The sequence below is a fragment of the Coregonus clupeaformis genome, unplaced genomic scaffold, assembly GCF_020615455.1.
Source record: "Coregonus clupeaformis isolate EN_2021a unplaced genomic scaffold, ASM2061545v1 scaf1117, whole genome shotgun sequence".
NCBI classification, from domain to species: domain Eukaryota; kingdom Metazoa; phylum Chordata; class Actinopteri; order Salmoniformes; family Salmonidae; genus Coregonus; species Coregonus clupeaformis.
Genome location: NW_025534571.1, coordinates 85,772 through 96,319, shown reverse-complemented (window position 1 = coordinate 96,319; position 10,548 = coordinate 85,772). Strand labels below are relative to the sequence as shown.

The 10,548-nt window shown below is 41.8% G+C and overlaps 1 pseudogene; it reads right to left on the bottom strand.

Moving 5' to 3' along the window:
• Positions 1–3,364: 3,364 nt before the first annotated feature.
• LOC123486300 lies at positions 3,365–5,921 on the bottom strand (annotated as a pseudogene).
• Positions 5,922–10,548: the final 4,627 nt, after the last annotated feature.

Sequence of the window (10,548 nt, the reverse complement as noted above, 5' to 3'; positions counted from 1 at the left end):
CTAACAGTGGTAAACGAATTGACTTTTGCCATGAGAGATAAAGAAAAATACTTTCTGTAGTGGTTTCTAGTAGCCTGGAATCCAAACTGATATAGTCAGTTTTACCATAAAAAAATTATGAATTCTAGCCAGGATAGATATCTAGTTGGTTTACAGCTACTGTTGGTGATTGAGCCTTAGCATGGGCCAGGTGGAATCACAAATTACCTGGGCAGATTTGTAGCGCCGCCGTCACTGTTGATCTCTGGTTTCGGGCCAAAAGATAGGACCTCAGCCAAGGACCTCAGCCAAGTCGGGGGACATCAATTAACGTTGCGCATCAATACAGCCCCAGCCTGAGACAGATTGGTTTGTTTTCTAATGGCAATTAAAGTGTAATCAGTGGGTTTGAAAGCGTATTTGTCTTAGCGAGCACCGTCTGACAAAGGCTCTCTTCAAATAAGTCCTAAGCAAACTGCTGAGCGGTGAAAATCTACTGGCTAATAGCAAGGTAATCCATTTATCCAACTGTCTTTACTAAGTATATTTCCTTATGTATCGATATAACATGCAATAATTTTCCAAGAAAATATCAACAAAAAAAAAAGATTACATTGGATTTGAACAAACTGAACTGCAATATGTGTGTGCTTGTGTTCTGTTGTGCTGTACTGAAATAGGAGCACACGTCTGCATCTGATCCTTTATTTTGCATATGAACGATTCTTCAGATCCATGCATACAAGGAGCTCACAGAGATAGAGAGAGAAAGAGACAGAAAGAGAATGAGAAGTGAGTGAGAAAGAAATCCCACACTTATAAACATATTTATTCCATCGAATGATGGGAACAGTTTTGCAGGGTGTCGTGAAACAGCAGAAATCCAAACATATTGCTTCGTCCTCCAAAGGAAGGAGTGTAACAGTGTCACACCCCAACAAAAATGATCATTTTCATCTGTAAATTCTGTAACAAACACTTTTGTGACCAGACATTGCAGACATTTTCTGGCTTTCATGGCATGATATATTTGTCATTTGTAGGGTTGCAAAATTCTGGTAACTCCACAAATCTTGGTTGGATGGTTCCTGCTTATTCCCTCCTGATTCTGGGATTCTTCCAACTGGGATTTCTGAAAAACCAGGGAATCTTTGAGAAGTTACAGGTATTTTGCAACCCTAGTCATTTTCTTTCATCGGATTATCGATGTGGGTGAAATGAACATTATATATATTCTTGTATAACTATATAATATACAGTGAGGGAAAAAAGTATTTGATCCCCTGCTGATTTTGTACGTTTGTCCACTGACAAAAGAAATGATCAGTCTATAATTTTAATGGTAGGTTTATTTGAACAGTGAGAGACAGAATAACAACAACAAAAACGCATGTAAAAAATTTTATAAATTGATTTGCATTTTAATGAGGGAAATATGTATTTGACCCCTCTGCAAAATATGACTTAGTACTTGGTGGAAAAACCCTTGTTGGCAATCACAGAGGTCAGACATTTCTTGTAGTTGGCCACCAGGTTTGCACACATCTCAGGAGGGATTTTGTCCCACTCCTCTTTGCAGATCTTGTCCAAGTCATTAAGGTTTCGAGGCTGACGTTTGGCAACTTGAACCTTCAGCTCCCTCCACAGATTTTCTATGGGATTAACGTCTGGAGACTGGCTAGGCTACTCCAATATCTTAAAGTGCTTCTTCTTGAGCCACTCCTTTGTTGCTTGGCCGTGTGTTTTGGGTCATTGTCATGCTGGAATACCCATCCACGACCCATTTTCAATGCCCTGGCTGAGGGAAGGAGGTTCTCACCCAAGATTTGATGGTACATGGCCCCGTCCATCGTCCCTTTGATGCAGTGAAGTTGTCCTATACCCTTAGCAGAAAAACACCCCCAAAGCATAATGTTTCCACCTCCATGTTTGACGGTGGGGATGGTGTTCTTGGGGTCATAGGCAGCATTCCTCCTCCTCCAAACACGGCGAGTTGAGTTGATGCCAAAGAGCTCAATTTTTGTCTCATCTGACCACAACACTTTCACCCAGTTCTCCTCTGAATCATTCAGATGTTCATTGGCAAACTTCAGACGGCCCTGTATATGTGCTTTCTTGAGCAGGGGACCTTGCGGACGCTGCAGGATTTCAGTCCTTCACGGCGCAGTGTGTTACCAATTGTTTTCTTGGTGACTATGGTCCCAGCTGCCTTGAGATCATTGACAAGATCCTCCCGTGTAGTTCTGGGCTGATTCCTCACCGTTGTCATGATCATTGCAACTCCACGAGGTGAGATCTTGCATGGAGCCCCAGGCCGAGGGAGATTGACAGTTCTTTTGTGTTTCTTCCATTTGCGAATAATCGCACCAACTGTTGTCACCTTCTCACCAAGCTGTTTGGCGATGGTCTTGTAGCCCATTCCAGCCTTGTGTAGGTCTACAATCTTGTCCCTGACATCCTTGGAGAGCTAATTGGTCTTGGCCATGGTGGAGAGTTTGGAATCTGATTGATTGATTGCTTCTGTGGACTGTTCTCTTTTCATACAGGAAACAAGCTGAGATTAGGAGCATTCCCTTTAAGAGTGTGCTCCTAACCTCAGCTCGTTACCTGTATAAAAGACACCTGGGAGCCAGAAATCTTTCTGATTGAGAGGGGGACAAATACTTATTTCCCTCATTAAAATGCAAATCAATTTATAACATTTTTAACATGAGTTTTTCTGGATTTTTTTGTTGTTATTCTGTCTCTCACTGTTCAAATAAACCTACCATTAAAATTATAGACTGATCATTTCTTTGTCAGTGGGCAAACGTACATAATCAGCAGGGGACCAAATACTTTTTTCCCTCACTGTACTTCATATCAAATAAAAACATATAATGTCTTACATAGAGTTACTGTTAGTATCACTGTAAACATGAAAACAAAAGTACATTATAACTTTTTTAGGTACCAAAAAAACTAACAAATGTGCTTTTTGCAAAAGACAAAGATAATTTTTTTTCATTTTGCTTTGATTTTATAGAGGTGAAGATAGCACAGATCACGGACGGTTCAGAAAGTGGAAGCTGTTTTGTTTTTGTATTTGGTAATTGTTCTCCGTTCACTTGTATTTTTTAAACAAATGTTACTCTTTTATGTCACATTAGTTCCCTTACTTCCCCCTCCCCCTTTGTGTGTGTGTTAGTATCACCCGGTCCCAAATCGCTCCCTACCCCTTCCCCTGGGCTCCTTAACCCCTCCGATGTTTGTAGATCTGCAGTGTACTGGATAGGTACAAGGAGCGAAATGGTGAAGCTTGAGCTTCCGCCATATTGCTTCCTTCCACCTTATAGATGTATAGACATCGAAGGGTTTGCGCCATGGGGAGGTGTAGGGGAGCGCACTGGGACCAGCTGGTCCTCTCACACCGACTCCACCTTGACCTGGTTGTTGTTGGTGATGAGCGGCGACGGCTTGCTCTTGAGCCGCTCGGCCACGTCGTTGGAGCTGCCGTGGAAGAAGATTTGCGCCGTGCACACTGACACCACGATGCGCTTGTACTCGCGCCGGAAGTTCTGGTTGAGCAACCCGTACACGATGGCATTAAGGCAGCTGTTGAAGTAGGCCATGAAGTAGCTCGCTACGAAGAGCCACTCGGGGATGAGAGGCACCACCACCTCGGGGTTGATGGCCACCGCCAGCCCGATGAAGTTAAGTGGCGCCCAGCACACGGCGAACAGCACAAACACCACAAACATAGTCACGAAATTCCTCACGTCATTTGGCGTCAGTTTCGGTTTGTTGTCCGGTTTGACCTGTCGCCTAACCTGAATGACCAGGATCCAGATCCTCAGGTAGCAGTAGGTGACGATCATGATCGGTAGGATGAAGTGGAAGAAGACCACAGCGATGGTGTACGCCCGAACTCGCCGACTGCTCGAACGTACACGAATACACCCTGGGGGTCATACTGCAACGAACCCACAAAGAGATTCGGCACGATGGCCACAATGGTCAACGCCCAGATGAGTAGGACGTAACACACTGAGTTCTTGTCGCTGTACAGCTTGTCGTACTTAAGGCTGTGACATATATAACAGTAGCGGTTGATGGCAATGCCGGTGATGTTGAAGATGGAGCCGATGACGCTGACGCCCATGAGAAAACCGCTGATCTGGCAATGGACATAGCCCAGGTTCCAGCCTTTGTGGAAGATGGAGGTGAGGACCAGAGGGTAGGGGTAGATGGCCACCACCAGGTCGGCCACGGCCAGGCTCACCACAAAGATGTTGCCTAGAGACACAGAGAGAGAGAGAGAAGAGAGAGCATAGAGATATGGAGAGATATATATAGAGAGAGATATATATAGAGAGAGAGTAGAGAGAGAGAGAGAGAGAGAGAGAGAGAGAGAGAGAGAGAGAGAGATAATGAGAGAGAGAGAGAGAGAGAGAGAGAGAGAGAGAGAGAGAGAGAGAGAGAGAGAGAGAGAGAGAGAGATAATGAGAGAGAGAGAGATAATGAGAGAGAGATAATGAGAGAGAGATAATGAGAGAGAGAGAGAGAGAGAGAGAGAGAGAGAGAGAGTGTGAGAGAGAGAGAGAGAGAGAGAGAGAGAGAGAGCATAGAGATATGGAGAGAGAGAGAGAGAGAGAGAGAGAGAGAGAGAGAGAGAGAGAGAGAGAGAGAGAGAGAGAGAGAGAGAGAGAGAGAGAGAGAGTGAGAGAGAGAGAGAGAGAGAGAGAGAGAGAGAGAAAACAAAGAACATTGCCATTATCAACTATTCTATCCTATCACAATCAACACAATCAAAGTCATCAAGACAAACACAATGTTAATGTCACTGAATGAGCGGCTGAATGGATGGACAGGTAATTGTGTTTCAGTTCTTTCAGCAAGCGAGGCCTGACTCATTTATTTACATATACCATTTTGCATACCTCACTACACAGCAATCTGCTTCAAGGCTACTACTTTGACAACTAGGTGCTTATGGTGAGAGAAAAACAATGCCTTTGAATCTGCATATGCTTGTGTAAGTGTGTATGTCAGTGTGTGAATGTCAGTGTGTGTGTGTTTGTTTGTTTATTAGTCAGGGACCGTCAATAAATTACACAATGTAAATGAGACAATATTTTCATGTTGCATACGTTTTGGTTCTCATAAAATTCTGTTAATATATGTATATGAATTTCTACAATTTATATAGTTGGTTTAGGATTTGAAGTCATTGAAATTTGGAGCTATTGGAATTTTAACATATTCTCCCATGTACATTGTGTAATTTCTGATGGTCCCTAACTAGCCCCATAAGGATATCCAAAGTCAACCCAAATTTACCACAGACATTACAATTGGGTCGCATGCAGCAAAGATGGTGGATAAATGAAGATAGTTCACTCAGGCTGTTAGCTATTGAAAAAAAAAAAGTACGTTCCGGTCTACTTAACTGGGTGTCTCCCATAGACACCAATGCAAAAGCAGCTGGGTCTGGTCTACTTAGTTAATTGACTTTCATTTAACCAAATTTTTTTACTAAATAAACGACAAGTGTGGTGTCTCGCTTCGTCTTCCATCTCTGGAGTGCAGCTGCACTCTGAATTCATAATTACTTGTGTGCTGCCAGCTGTGGGCATATAGGCAGGATTGAAAGTTTGAAACAAACCCAACCTTCATTTACGTTGTGATGCAGTCACAACTACCACAAGTCTCACAAAAATAAATTTAGGACAAGACTGACTTTATGACCAAAATTATGCTATTTACACTTTGGAGTCAATCAGAGTTGATCCTTAACCTTTTACTGCAGTGGGATAAATTAGGGTCACAGTCTGTTTCTTGGTAGTCTTAAACAAATCTACTTTGAAACACAAGTACAGTCGTGGTCAAAAGTTTTGAGAATGGCGCGTTGCACACAATCGAGCCGCCTACGACATTCATCCTTAAACAAAGGCAATACCCATCACTATAAAATAAACTAGCCTATAGCCGGCCCAGATTCACACACCTAGGCAGAAAAGGTTGATCAAAGCGGAATGAAGGCGGGATCTGCATTGAATAGCAATTGAGAGTGGGCATTCATTTCCTGATTCCGCTTTGTTCAAGTTTATTTGCTGCTGTGAATCTGTGCGTGACAGTAGGCTGTTCAAGAAAATGCACCAGCCTGAATGTGCATGATGTGCTGTTCCAAGTTGTCAAATGACGGTTTTTAAGGTCATGAAAAGTCATGGAAATTAGTTAATGTAATTCATGAAGGCACACTTTTAAATATTATCAATCACAACAAAATGTACATATCATCCATTATCGTAATGACCCTTCAGTGTCTGTGTGTGCTGTGTGTGTGCCAATGCGAGTGGGCCGTTGCCCGAGGAGAATTGGCAACATTTCAGCAGCAGGTATAAAGTAATGACAGACAACAGACTAGCTAGATAGCCAATTCAAAACATAACTAGTAGTAGTTAACTCTCTAGTTAACTATATCTAACTAATCATTAATGTCATTGTCGCCTTTCCACCGGCACTGTAGATAGCCTAAATAAATCTGCACCATCGGAATGCTGGGATTCCCCTCTATTAAACAGTAGCCATGTAATTGCGACAACGTAAAAAATATTCTAAGAATAGCCTAATTGACAAATAACATGCTGTGCATAGATCTCCCCTGAAACATGAATATTCGAGTCTTATATATTAACATGTCTAGTTAGATACCTTGCTTTGAAGTAGACTACCTTATCCATTTGATCCCTGATTCATTGAATGAGGAAATAATGTTATAAAGACAAAAGTATTTGGTTGTAATGTTGCAATATTTTATATCAAGGCTGGCAACCATCCTCCAGAATAGCTACTGGGTGTGCAGGCTTTTGTTCAAGCACTGGTCTAACCACATTGTAGTCTAAACATCATCTGCTCAACAGGACCTTGATAAGCAGCCTTGGGTGTTTCAGGGCTGGATCAAAAGCCTGCACACCCAGGAGCTCTCCAGGTGGAGGGTTGACCACATGTAGACAACATGTGACTAACAGTGCAGTTCTACTTTGTGGAGGGTTAAGTGCCTTGATCAAGGGCACAACGGCAGGAGATGGTAGACCTACATGGGATCAGACACAGCAGCCTTCCATTGTCAATAATGCTTACTTTTTCATGTAGGCTATAATAATAGTCATGAAAATGTGGTTAAGTCATGGAGAAGTCATGAAAATGTGTATAAACCCTTAACAGTGAATAATCAGAGGTCTCTGTAGCATTATACTGTTTGTGAATTGATGAACTAGTCTAATGGACCGAATTGGAAAAGACAGCTCCTGCACTTGTTTCATCCCAAGTCAAACACTGTTTACAGCTAGTTGTTGCAGGGTCCTGGGCCCACGAAGTGTATTCTAATGTTTAATGGAAAATCATGTTTGTTTGAACTAGAATACCTGAAAACTACGAAACTATATCACTAACAGTGGTAAACGAATTGACTTTTGCCATGAGAGATAAAGAAAAAATACTTTCTGTAGTGGTTTCTAGTAGCCTGGAATCCAAACTGATATAGTCAGTTTTACCATAAAATAATAATGAATTCTAGCCAGGATAGATATCTAGTTGGTTTACAGCTACTGTTGGTGATTGAGCCTTAGCATGGGCCAGTCACTGTTGATCTCTGGTTTCCGGGCCAAAAGATAGGACCTCAGCCAAGGACCTCAGCCAAGTCGGGGGACATCAATTAACGTTGCGCATCAATACAGCCCCAGCATGAGATAGATTGGTTTGTTTTCTAATGGCAATTAAAGTGTAATCAGTGGGTTTGAAAGCGTATTTGTCTTAGCGAGCACCGTCTGACAAAGGCTCTCTTCAAATAAGTCCTAAGCTGCTGAGCGGTGAAAATCTACTGGCTAATAGCAAGGTAATCCATTTATCCAACTGTCTTTACTAAGTATATTTCCTTATGTATCGATATAACATGCAATAATTTTCCAAGAAAATATCAACAAAAAAAAAGATTACATTGGATTTGAACAAACTGAACTGCAATATGTGTGTGCTTGTGTTCTGTTGTGCTGTACTGAAATAGGAGCACACGTCTGCATCTGATCCTTTATTTTGCATATGAACGATTCTTCAGATCCATGCATACAAGGAGCTCACAGAGATAGAGAGAGAAAGAGACAGAAAGAGAATGAGAAGTGAGTGAGAAAGAAATCCCACACTTATAAACATATTTATTACACCGAATGATGTCGTGAAACAGCAGCAATCCAAACATATTGCTTCGTCCTCCAAAGGAAGGAGTGTAACAGTGTCACACCCCAACAAAAATGATAATTTTCATCTGTAAATTCTGTAACAAACACTTTTGTGACCAGACATTGCAGACATTTTCTGGCTTTCATGGCATGATATATTTGTCATTTGTTGGGTTGCAAAATTCTGGTAACTCCACAAATCTTGGTTGGATGGTTCCTGCTTATTCCCTCCTGATTCTGGGATTCTTCCAACTGGGATTTCTGAAAAACCAGGAATCTTTGAGAAGTTACAGGTATTTTGCAACCCTAGTCATTTTCTTTCATCGGATTATCGAGGTGGGTGAAATGAACCTGATATATATTCTTGTATAACTATATAATATACAGTGAGGGAAAAAAGTATTTGATCCCCTGCTGATTTTGTACGTTTGTCCACTGACAAATAAATGATCAGTCTATAATTTTAATGGTAGGTTTATTTGAACAGTGAGAGACAGAATAACAACAACAAAAACGCATGTAAAATTTTTATAAATTGATTTGCATTTTAATGAGGGAAATATGTATTTGACCCCTCTGCAAAAATATGACTTAGTACTTGGTGGCAAAACCCTTGTTGGCAATCACAGAGGTCAGACATTTCTTGTAGTTGGCCACCAGGTTTGCACACATCTCAGGAGGGATTTTGTCCCACTCCTCTTTGCAGATCTTGTCCAAGTCATTAATGTTTCGAGGCTGACGTTTGGCAACTCAAACCTTCAGCTCCCTCCACAGATTTTCTATGGGATTAACGTCTGGAGACTGGCTAGGCTACTCCAATATCTTAAAGTGCTTCTTCTTGAGCCACTCCTTTGTTGCTTGGCCGTGTGTTTTGGGTCATTGTCATGCCGGAATACCCATCCACAACCCATTTTCAATGCCCTGGCTGAGGGAAGGAGGTTCTCACCCAAGATTTGATGGTACATGGCCCCGTCCATCGTCCCTTTGATGCAGTGAAGTTGTCCTATACCCTTAGCAGAAAAACACCCCCAAAGCATAATGTTTCCCACCTCCATGTTTGACGGTGGGGATGGTGTTCTTGGGGTCATAGGCAGCATTCCTCCTCCTCCAAACACGGCGAGTTGAGTTGATGCCAAAGAGCTCAATTTTTGTCTCATCTGACCACAACACTTTCACCCAGTTCTCCTCTGAATCATTCAGATGTTCATTGGCAAACTTCAGACGGCCCTTTATATGTGCTTTCTTGAGCAGGGGGACCTTGCGGACGCTGCAGGATTTCAGTCCTTCACGGCGTAGTGTGTTACCAATTGTTTTCTTGGTGACTATGGTCCCAGCTGCCTTGAGATCATTGACAAGATCCTCCCGTGTAGTTCTGGGCTGATTCCTCACCGTTCTCATGATCATTGCAACTCCACGAGGTGAGATCTTGCAAGGAGCCCCAGGCCGAGGGAGATTGACAGGTCTTTTATGTTTCTTCCATTTGCGAATAATCGCACCAACTGTTGTCACCTTCTCACCAAGCTGCTTGGCGATGGTCTTGTAGCCCATTCCAGCCTTGTGTAGGTCTACAATCTTGTCCCTGACATCCTTGGAGAGCTAATTGGTCTTGGCCATGGTGGAGAGTTTGGAATCTGATTGATTGATTGCTTCTGTGGACAGTTCTCTTTTATACAGGAAACAAGCTGAGATTAGGAGCACTCCCTTTAAGAGTGTGCTCCTAACCTCAGCTCGTTACCTGTATAAAAGACACCTGGGAGCCAGAAATCATTCTGATTGAGAGGGGGACAAAAACTTATTTCCCTCATTAAAAGGCAAATCAATTTATAAAATTTTTAACATGAGTTTTTCTGGATTTTTTTGTTGTTATTCTGTCTCTCAATGTTCAAATAAACCTACCATTAAAATTATAGACTGATCATTTCTTTGTCAGTGGGCAAACGTACAAAATCAGCAGGGGACCAAATACTTTTTTCCCTCACTGTACTTCATATCAAATAAAAACATATAATGTCTTACATAGAGTTACTGTTAGTATCACTGTAAACATGAAAACAAAAGTACATTATAACTTTTTTGGTACCAAAAAAACTAACAAATGTGCTTTTGCAAAAGACAAAGATACATTTTTTTCATTTTGCTTTGATTTTATAGAGGTGAAGATAGCACAGATCACGGACAGTTCAGAAAGTGGAAGCTGTTTTGTTTTTGTATTTGGTAATTGTTCTCTGTTCACTTGTATTTTTTAAACAAATGTTACTCTTTTATGTCACATTAGTTCCCTTACTTCCCCCTCCCCCTTTGTGTGTGTGTTAGTATCACCCGGTCCCAAATCGCTCCCTACCCCTTCCCTGGG